At 36.8% G+C, this 21,338-nt stretch overlaps 1 protein-coding gene and 1 pseudogene across 5 annotated transcripts in view; both read left to right on the top strand.

Moving 5' to 3' along the window:
* Positions 1-21,338, top strand: part of Mapk10 (mitogen-activated protein kinase 10) — a 282,143-nt gene that overhangs the window by 125,217 nt on the left and 135,588 nt on the right. The window lies entirely within an intron of this gene.
* LOC134475908 (glyceraldehyde-3-phosphate dehydrogenase-like) lies at positions 13,353-15,822 on the top strand (annotated as a pseudogene).

Below are 21,338 nucleotides of genomic sequence, written 5' to 3'. Positions count from 1 at the left end.
AAAAGAAAGAAAAAACTCAAATTTATACATTAAGGAATGCAAAGGATGAAATCACTACAGACTGTGGAAAATAAGAAAATCATCAATACCCACTTCAAAAATCTTTACTCACAGAGATTGGAACATACAGAAGAAATGGATAGATTCCTAGAAATATATGAACTACAAAAGTTGAATCAAGAACATATAAAAATTCTGAATATAAATTAATTGATTAACAATTCTGAATAACAAAATATCAGTTAATTAAATTTAAAATGTAATAAAATTTGCTAACCAAGGAAATCCAGGTCCTGATAGATTCACTGCTGAACTCTACAAGAAATTTAGAGAAGATTAAATGTGAATACTCCTCAAACTCTTCAAGCCAAATTGTAAAACAATTTTCTCTTACTCATTCCTGGAGGCAGGTGTTATTCTGATACTAAAACCAAAGAAAGACTCAACCAAATGAGAACTACAGGCCCATCTTCCTAATGAACATAGTTGTTAAAATGTTCAATAAAATACTAGCAAAAAACATGCACAAATCATCAAGAGAAGCATATATCATAAGATGGGATTCATGCCAGGAATGCAGAGATGGTTCAACATATGCAAATCAATACATGTAATACACTGTATCAACAGAGCCAAAGAAAAAAATCAAATGATTATCTCAATAGATGCAGAAAAAGCTTTTCATTAATCCAACACTCATTCATGGTAAAAACCACACAGAAAATTGGATAGTTGGTCTTTACCTCAATCTGATAAAAGCCATCTATGACAAACCAAGGGTCAATATCATACTAAAAGGACAAAAACTGAAAGCTTTCATTCTAAAATCAGAAACAAGAAAAGGATGTCCACTATCAACACTCTTGTTCATATAGTTCTGGAAGGGTTAGCCAGAGTAATTAGACAAGAGAGAGAAAAATAAAAGGAATAAGAATAGGCAACGGAGAAGTTAAATTATTACTATTTTCAGATGACATGATATTCTACATAGAAGACCCTAAAAACTCCACCAAAAGACTACTAGAGTTAATATTCAGCACCATAGATGGATACAAAGTCAACACTCAAAAATCAATAGACTTCTTGTGGACAAATAACAAATTGACTGAGAGACAAATTATGGAAACAACATCTTTGACAATAGCATCCAAAAAAAAAAAAAAAAAAAGAAAAGAAAGAAAGAAAGAAAGAGGAATCAATCTAACAAAGAACATAAAAGATCTATATTATGAAGTTTTCAGTACTCTGGAAAAGGAGATTGAAGAAGATACCAGAAAAAGAAAAGATGTCCCTTGCTCATGGAGAAGATGAACCAACATAGTGAAAATGGCCATACTCTCAAAAGTGCTACACAGATTTAGTGCAACCCCAATCAAAATAGCATTAGCATACCTCACAGATCTAGAGAAAACATCCCTAAAATTCATTTAGAAAAGGAAGAGATCTAGAATAGCAAAGACAGTCCTGGGCAACTAAGGCAAGGCAGGAGGCATCACAATACCTGAGTTGAAATTAAAGTTATAAAACCGCTGTGACAAAATCAGTATTGTACGTGCCAAAAAAAAAAAAAAAAAAAAAAAAAAAGGACTTGAGGACCAATGCTACAGGTCAGAAGATGCAGACACAACTGCATTGTGCACAATATGATGTTTATGAAGTGGCTTTGATTTATTTCAGTTATGAGTATGGTCTCAAATTACATCCATCTATCTATAAAAGTCTCAAGTTCATCCTTATTGAGGACTAATGCTACAGGTTAGAAGATGCAGACACAAAGACTCTCCGCCACCTTTATTTGACAAAGGGACCCAATGTATTCACTGGAAGAAAGATAGTCTCTCCATACAAATTGGAAAAACTGGTTTTCTACATTGCTAGAGGTTAAAACTACACCCATGTCTATCACTATGCACTAAACTAAAATCAAATGGATCAAAGATCTAAATATTCAAACAGAAACACTAAATCTACTGGAAGAGAAAGTAGGTAGAAATCTTGAAGTCCCAGGGCTAGGCAAACAGCACTGGAAAGAATCAGCAACTGGGATTTCATCTTGTTGAAAAGTTTTTGCACATCCGAAGAAATCACCAACAGAATGAAAGAAAACCCACATAGTGGGAAAATATTTTAGGCAGCTGTGCTTCAGACAAATTACTTGTATCACAACATCTACAGAATTGGAAAAAATCAGACCTCCCAAATTCAAGACCCACTCCAAAAATGGGCATCACACTTCTCAAATGAAAAAATACCAATGCCACATAAATACACGAAGAAATGTTAGACATCATTAGTTATTTGAGAATTTCAAATTAAAACAATGCTGAGATTCCATCTCACCCGTGAAAGAATGGCTGTTATCAAGAAATCAATCAATAACAAATGATGGAGGGGCTATAGGGAAAAAGGAACCCTACTCCATTGTTGGTGGGAGTGCAGACTGGTGCAGCCATTGTGAAAATCAGTGTGGATATTCCTCAAAAAACTAGGATTGAAGGTCTCATTCAATCTAGCTATTCTGCTTCTGAGTATTTTTCTGTAACAATTGTAAACATCATACCTCAGCAATATATGACACCGATGTTTATAGCAGCACAATTTATAATAGCCAGATCTTGAAAACACCCCAGATGCCCATCCACTGATGAATGGATAAAAAGATGCGATGTTTTTTACAGTGGAGTACTACTCAGCTATAAAGAAAGATAAACTTGAGGCTTTTATAGATAGATGGGTGCAATTTGAGACCATACTTATAACTGAAATAAATCAAAGCCACTTCATAAATATCATATTGTTTCCCTAGTGTAAAAAAATGAAAGAGTAAATTAGATCCAAAATGTACAATAGATATTGTGAAGGGGAAAGTGGAAGAAACTGCTCAAAAAGAACAAAACAATTGGGATAGGGGAAAGGAGAAAAGAAAGAAGGGAAAAGATAACTACACTAATCTCTGCTAGTTCATCAAAAAGAATGGTTTGTGCTTTGACTGATCATTCATTTCATGGCTATCTGTATGTTGTAGTCTAAGCAACTACTTGTAAGATAACACTATGCAAAGTATTAACCACTGTTAATTTCCTACTATTTTTTAAAATTCTGTATCATTTTTTCATTAAAAAATGGAAAGATCATCCTTGTTTATAGATTGGCATGTCTTCTATTATTGCAATGGCCATATTTCCAAAAGCAATGTACAGATTCAATGTGATCCTTACCAAAATATTAATGATGTTCTTCCAAGAACTAGAAAAACCCTCAAATTCTTACGGAAGCACAAAAACCACAGTCCTGCCATAAAAACCACAGTGGGAGGCCTCTCAGTATCCAACTTCAAATTATGCTACACATAGAGAAAGCAGTGCAGTGGCACAAGAACAGGAATCCGGACTGACAGAGCAGAACGGAAGGAGCAGCCCCACACCGGTGCCCTGAAAGCCATCTTTTTGACAAAGAGGCAAAACCATTTCAGGAGAAGAGGCAACGTTGTTAACAGTGCTGGGAAAGCTGTGTATCACAATCAGAAGACTCAAAGTAGATCCCCAGCTCACCCTGCGGTCATATCAAATCAGCATAAATCAAAATTTAGGTATAAGACAGCTGGAAGAAAACACAAGAGAAATATTTGAAGTGATAGGTAGAGGCAAGACTTTCTGAATAGGACCTCAGTGACACAGGAAATATTATTAAGAATTAACTAATGCGGCCACATCAGATTAAAAAGCTTCTGGGTAGCAGAGGAAACAATCAACAGAGTAAAGCCATAATACACAGAGTGGTGGAAAATATTCATTAACTAATCTTCTGAGAGAGAATTAATATCTAGACTATAAATGGCTCAAAAAACTAGCTTCACAAATGATCTCAATAATACATGATCAAACGAATTGAATACACAGTTCTCAAAAGAACGGCCAGTGAGTATATGGAAAAAGTGTTCACCATCTTAAGTCATTAGGGAAACGAAGTCAAAGCTACTCGAAAATTCCGTTTTACCCCGGGCAGGATGAGGTGAATTATCGAGAGTACAGAAGACAAGGAATGCTGGAGAGGATGTGGAGAAACAGGACCCTTTCACACTGTGGATAGGAGTGTTAAATTAGTGCTACAGCTGTGGAAGTCAGGAGGGGGGATGTTCAAAACTGCAAATGGAAATGCCAATCTACCTACACCGCTCTTTGGAACATTCCTGAAAAAATTAAAATCAGTGAAACGTATGTGTACTCAAGTTGACAGCTTTGCAATGCACAGTAACTAAACTGTGGGGCAGTTTAGAAGCCTGGTCACAGATGAATGGATAAAGGACGTACGGCGTGTGTATGCAGTAGAATATTATTCACCCATAAAGAGGTAAACCATTGCATTGGCTGGAAAACAGATGGTACAATGAACTTCATGTTAAATGAAATAACCCAGACTTTGCAAGTTAAGTATCACATTTGCTCTTACATAAGCAACTAAGTTAACTAACTACCTAAGCAAAAATGTAAATATATAATGGAGAGATGATAGGAAATTAGAAGGTAGACTTTTAGAAGCAAGGAAGGGATTGTGGAGAGGGAGAATTAATGAGGCTGAAAATAAGCAAGATTTGCTGTGTACATGTGCCAGGGTACCAAAATGAATCTCATTGTTCTGTGTTAATAATATGCACTAATTAAAGTATGCATTATTTTCAAAAAGAGATTTATGAGAGTTCTTTGAAATTGTATTACTCTTATATTGATCTTACATTAAATTTACTAAAAACAGATCAAAATTTTAGCATATTAACACTTTTTATACTATGGAAGGAGAATCTGTCATGTGTTACTCTGGTAAATGATGCAGGTCAATTATTAACACTTTATTTGAAATTTATTTTTGTTGCCCCATTTCAAGTCGTTGAGAATTATCTGCTTATACAGCATGAAATTTTACTTTGTCATATGCTATATTTAAATACTTTTTATTTGATTGTATAGTAGTTTTACGAAGAGTTTTAAACACATTTTAGGCTAGAGATTTAGCTCAGCAGCATAAATGTCTGCTTGGCAAGTGCTAGGTTGTGAGTTTGATCCCTGATACCAAAAAAATCTCCCACATTTTAAAGTAGGCTTTAAAATATAATTCAATATATCATAACCTGATTAGATTGGTTTTTTAATAAAATATCTAAATATAACTATTAAAAAGTTTGTACAGTTTTATAAGAACAAGGAATGTATTATAATTCATATACACATTTTTGGAAAGAAAAGTATTAAAGTAGTTGCCTTATTATATAAAGCCTTTAGCAGAGAATCTTATCTGTCGATGGTTTCTAAGAGATTGTGGTTCCTTTTGTATTCCATCCCATAATCAACAACTGGCTGTGGTTTATTTTAACAGGTAATCAAATCATCTCAACACAAGACTATCGATTCTCTAACTGAAGATTATGAAAGACCTTGTGTCTCTAAAAGGTTTATTTACCTAAAAACTGGAATATTGTCTGTTAATTTATGTGATCATTAAATAAATAACATTTCTTTAGAAAGTTAAGGAGTGATTGATTCAGTTTGGTTACAGTATTTTTAATTACCTCAAAACAATAATAGCATTTTATTTATATATTTACTGAAATAATAAATGTTATTCTAAGAGGTACCCTTTTAAAATATCTACAACCAGAAGACTAAAAGAATGAGTCAAGACAACACTGACCTCATGAGAATTTAAAGATTATTCCTTTAGAAGCACTGGATTGTGATAGTAATTATATCCTTCCTCCCTTCAACCTGTGTAATGTGCCTAAATAATAAAGAAGGAGAATAAAACCCTTCATGCTGCTGAGTGAAGCCAGGCTGCCTGCACTTGTGATTAGAGTTGCAGTAATGTGCTTTGGTTTAGAATTTAGATAGGTTTGGTTATGCAAGAAAGGATGTGCACTGATTACTCTTGCAGAAAGAGGTGGGTTAGAAAAATTAGCTTTCCAAACTGAAATCTTGAAGGAGACGATGTGAAAAGTGATGTGCTTGTGTGTGTGTGTGTGTGTGTGTGTGTGTGTGTGTGTGTGTGTGTGCTTGTGTGTGTGTGCTTGTGTGTGTGTGCTTGTGCGTGTTCATGAAGTTTACAGTACAGAAGAGGGAAGTGGAAGGGACAGAGGTTCATGGAGAAAAGGAAGAGAAGGTATCTTACGATAGCTGAGACCTTGTGCAGTGGTAAATTTCTAAGCCTACAAAGAGTTGGCTTAGAATCCTGGGTAAAGCTGCTCCTACTGACAGCTCTCTGCTTGCTTATCTCTATTACAGAGCTCCTGGTTAATTACTTTTACAAATCATTTCCCTCTTGCCCTCTTCAGTCCAATTCAGTTGCTAAGTGACTGAAAGATAGAGTGACCTCTGAATATACTCCTCTCATTATATCGTGAGATTTTCTACATCATTTAAGGAGTGGATTTGTTCATGTAAGTTCAGCACCTCTCTAGGATACAAGTTGACATTTAACCTAATGAATAATCCCGGGAGCCCTAGTTACCCTGAGAATGCATAATTAAACCAGTAATACTACTTTTGCCAGAAAATTAACATTTCATTTTACCTTTAAATTAATCGCCCCAAATTTTCTTTCATTTTCTTACTCAAGGCTTATTATTACATAATTATGCATGATAATAAAAATAATTTTGAAGTCTATTCTTAGATTGAAAATGACTTAACAGAAAAATTTGAACTTTTAGGATTTAAAGTTAAACCCTATACATGTACAGTATTTTAACTTAATGGAAATTCCTTAAAGGCACTCAGTTTTGCCTTTTATCTTTGAATTATTCATTTTTACCCACAAAGCCCCAGTATCGTGCCTGAGACTGAACAGATAAATATTTATAGAATGAACACATATTCTTCACTAATCAATCTGATAGGAATTTGAATGACTTTCCTTTCAAATGAGGTTAATATTAAGAGTAACTATACATAGTATAAATAACTCTGAAACAATCAAAAATAATAGAAGCAATCAAAATAATGGGAAATCAGCCCACTGCTGTATACAGTCCATGTGAATTCATTCTCTGCAAGTGAAATGTTTTCCTGTCTAGGGAGTTGTGTGTACAAAGATACGTGTGTAGCATTCACTATGAGCAAGATGGCCTACTTCATCCTTTACACACGTGACCTTTTATAAGGGAATCCGTGGGGAAGAAAGTATCAAGCTATTCAGGAAAGAAGACCTATGTATAACTCAGCTACACAACGCACATCTAGCAATGAGCACCCGTATGCAGTGCTTAAGTGCACTACACACCGAGGGTTTACTGTGTGTGAGGGACCATCACGGTGGCTGGAATATGTGCAGTTTAGTGCAGCATCTGAGATGTTGAGCTGTATGCCCTTTGATGGATACAAAAACAAATGAAGAAAAAGAAGCAACGAATAGTGGGTTGGATACTGCTTCTGGGCAAGCATCTTTTGGAATTGGTAGATATTTAAACTGGTAGTGACAGTTGAACCAATTAGAATAATCCAAAAAGTACTTCATTAACCTTACAAATCATAAGGCATTTTCTGATTTCTTTATTTCCTCTATGACTCTTTGGTTAAGATAAAGTTGTTTACTCTCCACATATTTGTGAATTTTCCAAGATTTCTCCTACTGTGTATTTCTAGTTTTGTGCAATTATTATTTGAAAATATACTTGAAATCATTTCAATTTTCTTAAATTTGTTAGGATTTATTTTGGGACCGCCCATAGGATGTTACTTTGAGAACATTCCATACATGCTTGTTTATTCCTCTGCTGTTGGATGCATTGTTTTGTGTCTGTCTTTTAGGTTTCATTGGAGTAAAGTTTAATTGAAACTCAGTATTTCCTCAGTGATTCTGAGTTAGGTGATTTGGTCAATGTTGAAAGTTGTTACACTGAGCTCTTCTCCTATTTCAGTATTATAGTTTATCTTTCCTTTTGGATAATTTTACAATTGTTTTATGTACCTAGGTTTTGTGATTTTGTGTTTAGTATTATAACCTGATAATTCAATTTTAATTATTTAAAATTTTTACTCTTTCTTTTTTATGATTTTCATGTCAAAATTTACTTTTGTCACAATTTGTGTCCCTTAGGTGATATTTTGTACCTACAGGTATTTTCAGTAGTTTTGATTTCTAATGCTCGTAAGAAAGATAAAACACTTTTGCACAAGAGAAATCACCAACAGAGTGAAGAGACAACTCACAATATGGGAAAAAAATGTTTGTCAGTTCTTCCTCAGACAAAGGATTACTGTTGAGAACATACAAAGAACTAAAAAAAAAAAAAAATCAGACCTCCAAAACTTAAAAACCCAACCCAAAAATGAGCATCTGAGATGAATACATCTCAGATGAAGAAACACAAATGACTAAATATCATAAATATATAGAAAATTTTCAACATTATTGGTTATTTGAGAAATTCAAATTAAAACAAAGCTAAGATTCCCTCTCACTCCAGAGAGAAGGGCTATCATCAGGAAATTAACCAATAACAAATGCTGAAGGGGCTACAGAGAAAAAGGAACCCTTCTCCACTGTTGGAGGTAGTGTAGACTGGTGCAAGCACTGTGAAAATCAGTGTGGAAATTCCTCAAAAAACTAGCATTGGAGGTCCAATTGAAGCCAGCTATTCCCCTTCTGAGTATCTTGCAAAACAACTAAAAACATCATACCACAGGGATATATGTGTACCCATATTTATAGCAGCACAATTTGCAATAGCTAGATCTTGAAAACAACTCAGATGCCCACCAATTAAGGAATGGATTTTAAAAAATGACCTTTTTATGCAATGGAGTACTATTCAACCATGATGAAGAATAAACTAGAGACTTTTATAGGTAAATGGATGCAACTTGAGACCATACTCATAAGTGATATAAACTAGATGTACATGTATAAACATTGTATTGTCTACCCACTGTGAGAAGCTGAAAGAGTAACTAAGGTGAAACATACACAATAGATATTGTACAATGGAAGAAGCTTCGAAAGGTTTGGACTACTAACTGCTGATATCTTGTATTCTGAGTTACTAATTTAAAGATAACAATATGCAATATATTAACCATATATATTAACTCTCTTATTATCTTTTGAGATTTTGTATTTTTGTCTTTAAAATAAAAAACGAAACAACAGCTTTACTCACCTTTATAGTAATAAAGAATTCTGAATATGCCTGCATATTACTTATGACTAACATTTTTAACTTTCGTGTTTTGGTTATTCATTAGCAACTTTTGTTTCAGTTTTAGGAACTTTGTATTCAGCAGGTCTAGTGAGGATGAACTCCAGAAGCTTTGTTTAGGGAAGGCTTTCTTTCTGCCTCATTTCTGAAGGTCAGTTTTGGCAAATTTTGTAAACGTGTTAACAGTTTTTCTTCAGCCCTGTGAATATTTCACCCCACCCTCTCTAAGGCTGTGAGGTTTCTCCTGAGATCCACTGAAAGCCATACTGAGTTTTCCATGAATGGGACAGACTTCTTATGTTTTGCTGTTTTTAGTATCTTTTTTTCATGTTTGCTTTTTGGTGATTTAATTAAGACATGTTTAGGTAAACTGCTTTTTAGTCTGCATGTGACTGGCGACCTCTTAACTTCCTGTACCTGGATGTTTTTATCTTTTTCCTGACTTGAAAAACTTTCAGACATCATTTCCTTAACTATGGTTTCTAACCTTTTTTCCTCTCTCCTTTTTTCTTGGTTTTTCATTATGCAAAATCAGTTTGCTCAACAGTACTCAATAATTTCCATTGGTTGTCATCATTCTTTTTTCATTTTTCCTCCTCTGATTGGACAGTTTCCAATGTTCTATCTTAAAGTGATGGATTATTCTGTTTACTCATGTCTTCCACTGAAGCTTCTTATTTAATATTTCATTTCAGTTATATTATGTATCATTAGTATTTTTTTAATGTTTCTGTGTGTTTGTCAAGCTTGTCATTTTGTTCATGAACTGTTTTCCAAATTTCTGTCTATAATTTTTTTTCTGTCTATAATTTTTTTGAATTCTCTGAACTTTTTTAGGAGTGCTATTCTGAATTTTTTTTACCAGTCATTTAATAGATCACTATTTTTTTAGACTGCTGGGCCTATTAGTTTCCTTTGCTGGTGTCGTATTTCCCTGATTATGATTTTCATAACCCTTGAGTTCTCACCTGTGCACTTGGGAGGCTGAGTCACCTCTTCCAGCCTTGGTAGGTGCTCTTTGGTTGTGATAGATCTCCACTGTTTAGTCTAGGATTCCGAATGAGGTAGCAACCCTAGATGAGTAGACCTTGATCTGAGTTTTCTGCTCCAACCCTGACACTTTCTGTGCTCTGAGATTGAATAGCATTGCTGGCTGCACTATACAGTATGGTGAGGCCACCACATGGATTCTGATGCACATGGGGCTGCTGGCTGTGCTCTGTGGTTGTCTCTGCTAGAACAGGGCTGCAGGCTGTCTTCTCTGAGCACTGTTTGGAATTTGTAGTTGGGTAGGAAGGGTGCTCAGTGTCTTGCCCTGGTGTGGTTTAAGGATGGGAATGTTGGCATACTAGGTGGGCAAGGTCCAAGGTTGTGTTGCACATGTGCATGGCCTGGCCTTTTCTCTTGCTCTTAGCTAAGCTGATGTAGAGCCCTGGAGTGTACTGGAGTCATTACCCAGCATCTTGCATTCAGGCAACAAAGCTACGCAGGGCGGATCTTCTGTCTTCAGCAAATCCCCTCAGCTACCCCCAGAACTGTGCTGATCCAGTTTAGTGGTGTGTTTCTTACTCCAGTTGACAATTTCCATTAACCGTCACATACTAATATCTTATTGTGTGCTTGTGTCTCAGATGATAAGTAGTTTCGTTCTGACTGGTTATACAACATAATATTTTAAAATTAAAATTTAAATTTTTACCATTAAATTTAGAAAATTTTACTTTCATCTATTCCACTAATCATATTTAAAAAAATACTTGTCATAGGTAGAAAATCTTAAAGCAAATATTTTTAATTAGAAATATGACAATTACTCTGGCCTTTCTTCGGAGGTTAATGACATATTTAAAGGATCAGATAATATTTTAAATTTTGCCTGCCATGCACTCCCTGCCCCAATCACTCAGCTTTGTCCTTTGGTATGAAAGCAGTCCCAGACAATCTGAAAACTGATGATGACTGAGTTCCAATAAGATTTTAAGTACCAAAACAAACAAACATCCAGATCTGAGCTGAATTCACCTGATGGACTGCAGTTTGCTGGTTCCTGGTCTAAATGATTAGTGCATTTGCCTAAAGAGGTAGTAATATTTTGAAGTAATCATATGCAAAGTTTGTAAGAGAAATTTCAACTTAATTCAGTGTTCTATATCAGCTCTTAAAGAGATTAATACATGTATATTTTATTTAGCCTTTTTACATACAGTAGTAGCGAGAATTCTTTGAGCATGGAAGAAACATAACTTTTTTGGAATTCACAATATTTTTATTCTTATACTATACATGTGCATGCTGGCTGGTAAGGGAGTCATTTATAATAAGTCTGATAAGCATAAAGTGGAAAATTACTTAGATAATGTGTTTGTGGTACATCAATTCAACTTAGAATCGCTGGAACTTTGATAACCAATAGTTCTTTCCTTGCATATACTGAATTTCAGTGTCAAAATGTGGGAATTTAGGCCTGTCCAGAATGATTTGAGTTTTGCATTTGTGAAACTTCTTAAATCTCATGTAGTCTTGTTGGCACATTTTACATATAAAAGAATTTAAGTATTGATCCAACATGTTACAACCTGCCTTAGTTACATTCTTTATGGCAGCTGTTGAACAAATTCTTAGCGTCTCATGTACACAACTTGGTCTCTTGCTTTTCTCAAACTATCCACGAACTCACGTGGACACACGAGAAACTCAGTATAGCGCATTGAAAGGAATACGCATGAGGGTATTTTCTAGAACTCGAGTAACTAAAAGCATAAACTGCTCAAATTATCATCTCCTTGCCTTTCAAGCCAGCAGTACTAATTTGAAGTCAGAACAACACCAAATAAGCCCCTGATTATTTCTGTTCTTTCTGTGCAGTGGCACCAGCCCTCTGCCCTGCTGTAAAGGAGACGAGGAATTGCTAACAATTTTTACGTAACTCACCAGGATTATGATGCTAGACACTGGTTTTTTTTTTTAATGTCCCTTTGTGCAAGTGGAAGTTTCTCCAGTGATTTAAGAGACTCCTCCACGGAGCTGTACTTGTGGTCATTGTAATGCAAGCCAGGAAAGGTCAGAATGCTTTTCATAGCTAGATTGTTCATTCATTAAAAATTAAATCACACTGTTTATTGCAAGCGGTGGGCTGGATGCTATTATTTCCCACATGCCCCTTTTGGCAGCCCTGCCAGAGAGCATTTCTGAGGTCGTCTGTGATTGGACTCTTTCATACTTTCACTGCTGCCAGCTTTTCATTCTTCGTTTGTCAGCTTCAAACTTATTGAGAAGTTACATTTGTGGTGGAGAAGGAAAGAAGTTTTTGTCAACTAGATCTTTCATTCAAAAAGCATGATCTTGATTCATCTGTGTACTAAGAACAGTGCTAGGTGCTGGAGCTGGAAATCAGAAAAAAACATACTTGTTTTCCTTAAGAATGTGTTATGGGGCAGGTGCACAGTTTACAGAATCATGTACATTCACGATTGAAGTATTGTGACAAAGTGCTGTGAAAACCGGCAAATCAGACTGGCTGGGGGAAAACTCACATGTGTATTGCTGGCTGCAAGATGATGGCAAACCAGTGGAGTGACACGTTCTGAGTGCCAGAGGCACATGTGAAGATGGAAACGAACACATTTAACAGCATCAGAGTAATACGAGCTTACAAATAAACTTTGTGAAAGGTGTGTTGCATGTACTGATAAGAGCAATCTATTCTGGGTTCATAACTGTGTGTGTGTGTGAGTGTGTGTGTAAAATATTAGATAGTAAGCTAAAGAACTGGAGAAAAATATGAAAATAATACCCCCTTATGTTTTGAAAGCATGTGCAGTGAAGTGCAATGACATTATCTGAGACCAGGGATTTAGCTCAGTGGTGCAGCCCCTACCTGGCAAACACAAGGTCCTGAGTTCAATTCCAGGTACCAATAAAATTTTTAAGTGAAATTGTAAATTAAAAATGGATATTATTAGTTCTAGAACAACTACTAAAAAGAAGAAAAAAGGGTAACTAATAAGCTGCTAGATAAAATAAATTGGAAAATAAAAAAATATCCAATGTTTTCTAGAAGATCCTGTGACGGAGTAAAAATAGGATGGAAGATGAATGGGAGAAGAGAAAATAAATGGTGCTGTCCGGTGGGAAACTTGGACTCAGCAACGGTCCAAAGTGACATTTGAAAGTAAATAGAAGGAGTAAACTGTGAAGGGCACAGGTAACGAGTGTCTTATCATTCCAGGACAGCCTGGGCAAGGCCGTGGGACTTGAAAAAGCAGAATGAGAAGGAAAAAGGGGAACCGTCTCCATTTGCATGTAACCTACCTGTGTGTAAAGTTCTTAACAGCCTACACTGTGTTGACTAGACCTAATGACTGAGTTTACTAGTGTTGGTGGAATTAAGATCATTTATAAAGCTCAACTTTGCTTTTAGCGATAAGTATTTGAGAGATGGAATTAGAACAGGTAAAATAGCACAAACTGGATAAATGTTTAGGAATGAACTTTAAAAATGTATAAAAATGCAAATTATAAAACACTTCTGATGAAATTAAAGGGAACAAAACTAAGTACATAAACACAGTACGGTTGCAGATAAAAATGTGCAATATTGTTGTCCGTTTTTCCTAGTGTGGTCAATAGCTCTAGTAGAAACAACCCAAGAGTTCTAGAAGCTTAAAAAATATCAAGCTGTCCTTAAAACTTACTTGAAATGCAAAGACCTAGGATATTGCTTCAAACAAAAAAGAAGAAGAAACTTGGAAGTCTTAATTTCAGCTTTCTGCCCTGCACGCCCAATAGATGACCTCTCTTCCTGGGAAGGTCAGAATGAACATCTTGTTTCTGTTGGGTGCCTGATCACCAGGGCTGCTTTCAACTCTGGAAAAGTGGATGCTGTGGCCATCAATGGCCCCTCACCTGCATGGTCTACATGGTCCAGTACGATTCCACACATGGCAAATTCCATGGCACCCTCAAGGCTGAGAACGGGAAGCTTGTCATCCATGCAAAGGCCATTGCATCTTCTAGGAGCAAGATCCTGCCAACATCGATTGGGGAGTGGGGAGCGATGTTGGTGCCAAGTATGTGCTGGAGTCACTTGATGGGTGGTGCCAAAAGGCTCATCATCTCCGCTGATGTCCCATGTTTGTGATGGGTGTGAATCACGAGAGGTATGACAGTTCTCTCAAGATTGTCAGCAATGCTTCCTGCATCCCCAGCTGCTTGACCCTGCTGGCCAAGATCATCCACAACAGCTTTGGCTTGTGGAGGGATTCATGGCTGCAGTCCACACCATTATTGCCACTGAGAAGTCCACATGGCCTCCAATGAGTAAGCAGCTCCCCACAAAGCCCAGCGAGACCATGGAGGGAGACAGAGGCCTCAGGACAGAAGTCATTGTCCACTCAGCCCCAACGCTGACAATCTCCCCTCCTGACAGCTTCCATTCTGGCTCCCTGGAGAAGGAAGGGGTCTAGGAAGCCCTGGCTCATGCGTAACATCAATAAAGCCCATCGTGCCCGGGGGGGAACAAAAGAAGGCTTAATTTCAAGGTGCATTATAAAGACACAGCAATCAAGACTATAGGATATTAGGAAAAGATCAATGGAGTAGAGTCTCTAAAGACATCCATACATATGGTTGATTTTTTTTTTTTAGCTCACCAACTAAATATGGGGGGAAAAGGCTTTTTACCAAGAGTATTTGAACAGTTGCTCCCCACAGGGAAATAAATGACCTTAACGTAATCTTTACAGCATGCATTAAAATTACCTGGAGATGGATCATGGGCCTAAGAGCAAAATGAACAATGTAAAGCTCAAAAGAAAAATACATGAGGCAAGATGGCAGATTGATAGGTAGCAGGGTAGAGAGCCTCTCTGAGAAAAACAACTCAGACTCTAGGAGTTAACAACATGGAGAAGACTAGATCAAAGGAGAGAGATTCTCATGACGCATGAAGAAACTGAGGAAAAAGAAAAAAAAGAAAAGAAGTGAAAAATATAGATGAAAGGCTGGAACCAGATGCTCTCACTGGGGCTGGTCTGCACTGTGCAGATGTGCCTTGGAGTTGGATAATTCACGGTCATGCTGAAGTCACGGCCGCCGAAATTGGGAATTGGTGAGTCTGGGGCTTTTGCGGGGAGGATGTGGTGCAACAGAGAGCGGAACCAACATGGAGACCTGCACTAACCTGTGATGAGTGCTAGGGACTGGGTCCCATGAAGCAGGTGATCGGCTGAATGACATATTGGAGTTGAGCAGGAAGGGCCTGAACCCAGAACTACAGTGGCATCAGCCAGCCACTCCTGGCCCAAAGAGGACTGGTGGGCTGAGTCACACCCTTGGTCAGGACCCAATAGCCAGGGACAAAACTGTCCCCAACCTGTGATGTCCACACAGCACAGACTAACGTGCTGAAGGCACTCGCTGTTGACTGGTCCAGAGGAGAGGGGCCAGCCCACATCATCCCTGCATGCACCTCACAGATCAACAGTAAACTGGAGAGGATAGCAATCCCCTAGCCAGCGTGCTTCAGAAAAACTGTAAGCAATACGGAAAAGGCCTGAGATCTCCACCTCATACACCTGTCTGAAAGACACCAGAAGCATGACAAGAAAGAAACGAGAAAAAGCCTCCAGCCACTGAGTCAGGGAAAATAAGTCCAGGAGAGGTAAATACAGAAGAGATCAAGGGCAGCAGTCATGCAATATTGGATCATGCATCAGTGAACATAAAGAAATACCTTCATGATCTCATAGACGAAATTAAAACTGAAATCTTAATTCAAGTGAGGCAAGATATAAAAAGATTAATAAAAGAAATGCTAAGCATCTTATAAGACACAGATGGAAGAATGGAGGAACCCAGAAAAAGGAGAGAAACCTTTGATGAAGAATATAAACAAAATCTAGAATACATGAAACAGATCCAAAGAGATTTCCAGGAAATTAAAATTTCCATTGAAAGCTGGCAAAATTCCTTCACAGAAACTAAAGTCAGACTTTCAGAACTTGAAGATAGATTTGCAGTATGTGATCATGAAAGGAAAGACCTCTTAAAAATCACAAGGAACCAGGAAATAACAATACAAAGTCTAGAAGACGACAAGAGGATCTATAACTTAAGAATAAAAAAATGTGAGTGAAGAAGCAGGAATAAATACAAATGAAATACAATGGCTATTCACAGAAATAATTAAGGAAAACTTCCCAAGCATAGGACAAGGAAATGATATCCAGATAAATGAGGCATACAGAATTCCAGCCACCTACAACCAAAACAGAGCTACATCCAGATACATAATAATCAAGATTCCAGAAATTCATCACAAGAACAGAATATTAAAAGTGGTCAGAGAAAAGAAACAGATCATCTATAAAGGAAAAGCAATCAGAATCATGACAGACTTCTTGACAAAACCTATCAAATCAAGAAGAGTTTGGAGGGAAGTATTCCAAGCCCTGAAAGAAAATAACCTCCAACCCAGATTGATGTACCTTGAAAAACTATCTCTCAAAATTTATGGAGAAACAAGTTGCTTCCGTAACAAAGGGCAACTGTGGGAGTTCGTGACCACCAATCCAACCCTTCAAAAATACTGAAGGTCATTCTAGAGAGAGAAAAAAATCGCCAGGATTCCAGAAACAGTGGCAAAGAGGCCTCAATGAACGGGGCAGACAGAGGAATGAAGGAGAAAAGTAGACAACCAATGGCAGAATAATAGCATAGCAGAGATGAGGCAGAGGAGACTGGCTATAATCTCTAATGCAGATGGCCTTGAAACACTCACAAAAAGAAACACAGGCAGGGTAGATAGTAGATAGGGTCCACTGAGAAGCTCTGAATAGGAAATATACTCAACCTGAAAGAGGGTTAATAAACTGAAAGTCAAAGATGAGAAAGCAATGCTCTATGTGACAGGGAACCAGAGAGAAATAGGGACAGCTCGTCCAGCAGCTGCAGACAGGTTGGAAAGTCATGACACTTTTGTGCAGTGGAGAACTGCTCAGCTATAAGGAAAACATTGAGGCTTTAGTGGGTAAAGGAATACAGCTCAAGATCAAGCTAGGGGTAAAAAGGTTCAGAACCACTTAGGTAGGTAGTGGGTTGCCCCCTAATCTAAAAACTAAAGGAGTTAGTGGGACACAAAATGTACAAAACACCCTGAAAAAGGGAAAGGGGAGGAACTGTCTAAAAAAGGAAGGCAGAGGATATTGTTAATAATATATCAGGATTTAAAAGCTACAGTAGTCTTATCGCTCTGTTTAGTGTGATTTTGTTCTGTTCCAGTCTATCTACTCCTACTAGATTTGAGGGCACAGACAGCTATCCCCAAAATAGCAGGATATCCATGGTAACTATCCTTAATTTCTTATTAACTTAACCTGAAGCCCTGTATTACTTACACTGTCTTACTATGACTGATCTTATTTGAATCTGGTTTGTTAGATCTCTGTTTTGTCTTGACTGATTTTATTCGAATTTGGTATGCTTGATAGTATCAAGTCTAAGAGTAGAGGAAACTACTCTGAAGATGACAAGATGCAATAGGATACACATTCTGGTTTAATCATTATCTGCTTTTGAAGTCCTATAATGTCTCCAATGTTTTGTTTTTATTAATATTGCTATGTAGTGCTATGTTCAATTATACTATGCTTCATGATATAGAAAATTCTATTGAAAATAACAAGAGACATCATAGTAACTACTGTAGATCACCTAATAGTATAGTTTTATACGTCTTTTTCATTTCATGTTTTTCTAGGAATTTGTGCTGTTGTCTTATTTTGATTTGTTTTTTTTCCTATAATACAGAAAAGATTGGTATACAGGTAGAGATTCACACATGTGTAGAACTTCTAGATAGTTTATGAAAATAGATTTTATAATGCATGATGTAATGAACAGATACTCTGAAGAAAAAGTGACACTAAGATACCCAGTGCTAATTCCATAGCATCACAATATTAAAATCTAGCAATACCATTATTCTATGTCCAGAGTGATATTAGTATGTTTTCTTTTGTTTAATTTAAACATACGTAAAGATATGGACAGCTATTTCAAAGAGCACGAGAGACATTATGGCAGCCTTTGTTGATTCCCCTAATGTCTGGTCTTGAAGACCTAAAACACCTTCATCATCCTGTTCTGATCAGTTTAGTACTATATTGTTCAGTATGTATTCACTGTGTATGAAGATGGGAACAACTATTTGGAAGAAAACAAGAGACAATGTAATAGGCAGTGAAGATCTCCTGTGGTCTTGCTTTGAAATCTGTGTCTCTTAAATTGTTTTCTCATGATCTATTTTGTTCTGTTCAATTTTATCCTCTTTAAAATTAAAAAAAGAAAAATATATGAGAAAATCTTAAGAAATCTGGGCAAAACTAGAAAGAACAAACCATAAAAAATAATAAAATAAGTAAAATTTAAAATCTACTCACCTGAGGACAAAATTAGAGGGTTAATACACCAGCCATAGGTTGAAAGACAATATTCATGACATGCATTAAATAGAGGATGTTTATCTGCAATAGATTAGAAGACCTTTTTATAGTGAAAAGATCAATAAGGCCTTCCCCCACAAGTCCATCATCCAATAGGCATGAAACTGCAAAAGGAACTTCACCAGGGAAGATAAATAAATGATTAATAACCACATGAAAATATTTCTCAGTATGATTGGTCATCAGGAAAATTAAAAATAAAACCATAACAAGATATTGTCAAGCCTCCAATAGGGTGACTAAAATTTAGAAATTTGATAACATCAAAATTGACAGGAAGGACTTGCTTTGGTCTACTTCCTGTCACTATAATGAAAGAACCAAGGTTGGATAATTTTAAAAAATCAAGAGGTTATTTAGCCCACAGTTCTTTAGTTTCAAGGGCAGGACATGCACTGGCTTGGCTCCAGTGAAGACAGCATGGCAGAAGACATTACTTTGGCAGGACAAGTTGCCAGGGAGAGATCCTTACAGTCAGACGGAAGCCAGAGAGTGCAGAAGGGCAAATCTTGTTTCTTTTGTAGCATCTTTCTCATCAGAATTAACTGAGCACTGCAGGAACTACTCAACTCTTTTAAGGATGTAACCTCAGTGCCTGACTTACAGCCCAGTGAGTCCACTGCCTCTTACAGTCAGCACATGTGAACTAAGCTTCCAGCCCTCGATGAGCTCAGGACATACCCCGTCCACAGCATGGCTAGAAAGGGGCCTGGAAGCTTTTCCTGAATTAAGCATATTCCTGTCTCATGCTCCAAGATTATGAGATCAGTTTTTTCTCTAGCAGCCTTCATCTCTCAAGGAGAGATCTGATCTCTTGAGTTTTCTTTTCCTTAGTCCTTTGCTTTTTTGAAACAGTTTCACTATAGTGAAACAGTGTTCTTAAGTAATGTATTGTTGTGTTTTGCATATCTTCAAACTTTCTTCGTTACCTTCATGAAACATTTATTGTGTTTATACTCATTATTCAACCATTTCAGTGTTTGATGGTGGTCTCTAAAAGGAATATACCAAAATGTATTCATTGTTTGCTCTATGAATATAGTGTCTGCCAAATATCTACTTCAGAAAAAGAAAATCTTGTGAAAATATTTTAATACTAAATTTTTTGAAACATCATGAGATTAATACAACTCATCTTTGCCCTCTACAACTGTAAGAGGTACTCAAAGTGGCACCTATTAGCTTCCAGACATTTATGAGTACAGTGAACCATTCCTTGGGTCATCTTGGTCACTGAGGTCGTACATGCATGGTCAGCTTTTTCTTTAAGGGCTGGCCAGGTAGTAAGTTTTCTGTGATGCACAACTTCCTTTATGGCCCCCCATATGAGAGTAAGACAGTCTGTTGAAAATGTCATTATTTTTCTGTTCCTGAGTGAGTCTGCATTTTTTTTTTTTTGTAGATTCCACATAGGTTTGTTTTCCTTATTATTTAACTTTTGTTGCAGAAACACTGCCCTGAGCTGTCTTGTACATGTACCTTGGAGTCAAACCCAAGAGTTTCTCTTCAAGCGTGTATAGATTTGGAGCCACAGAACTTTAGATTATGAAGTACTTTAACAAGTAATTCTGTTTTTACCTCCCCTAAACTGAGTTTCCATTGTATTGTTATCCACAGCTTATAAATTTCTTTGGAAATTCATAATGCCATTACATTTCTCATTTTTTTTCACAATTTGATGGGAATAAAATAGTATTTCAATGTGATTTTAATTAACATGGATATATGGACTCTTTTGTATTTCTATTTCTATGAAATGTCTTCTATATTTTAGAGGGTTGTCTTCTTGATCTTAAAGCACTCTATAGATTTTAGATAAATCTCCTACTGGTTGTGTATTTCAAATATCTTCTCCAGACTTATGGCATACTTAAGAACTCTACCCCATTTTTCATAAACACAAGTCAATCATTTTTATATACATTATTTTATCAATAATTTACCCCTTAACATATTTGTACATTATTTATATTTCTAAGATATTCAACTATGCTTTATAATATTTAAAGTTTGGCCTTTCCTAAAGTTTTAATCTATCTGGGATTATTTTATCTATAGAATGTGGGCTAGGGGTTGTCAACAGCCCGGAGCATCTGAGCTCTTTATCTGCATGCAGGCTTACAGGTCAGCCTGCTATGGTTCTGTGAGTACTGGCAGAAGGCGCAAGATCAGAGTGTCGGGATTCACAGCAGTTCCTCGGACCTCAATTCCCACAGGGCGAAGCAAAGAGGTCAGGCGACTAATGCAGAAATGATGGGTTGTATGATAGCTGAGAAACCTACAGTTAGGGAACCCAACTTTTATAATGGACACTAAGCCTGCTTGATTTTGTTCTGAAGAGACACGTCAGGTTTATTTCCTGGAGAGTAATCAAGCCTATTCCTTGCTCCAGAGGGAATGACCGCTTCTATTTTTCAAGGAGGTCTGCTGTATAATCAGTTATCTCCGTGAAGAGAGACTGGAATGGGGACAGCCAGAACGTCTATTTGTAAGACAGGCAAAAATGCCAAGGTCCACGGAGAATCTTCTTCCAGGAGGGATCTATTTTTGACCCTCCACATTAAGGACCAAGCGTCTCAGTAACACAGCTTCTTCTCCTAGATGTCTGCAATGCAAATCTTACCATAATCAAGTTCCCACCTAGAGTG

The sequence above is a fragment of the Cavia porcellus genome, unplaced genomic scaffold (genome assembly GCF_034190915.1).
Source record: "Cavia porcellus strain 051 isolate PalLab524CR breed Dunkin Hartley unplaced genomic scaffold, mCavPor4.1 scaffold_5, whole genome shotgun sequence".
Lineage (NCBI taxonomy): Eukaryota > Metazoa > Chordata > Mammalia > Rodentia > Caviidae > Cavia > Cavia porcellus.
This window is presented reverse-complemented; position numbering and strand designations above follow the sequence as displayed.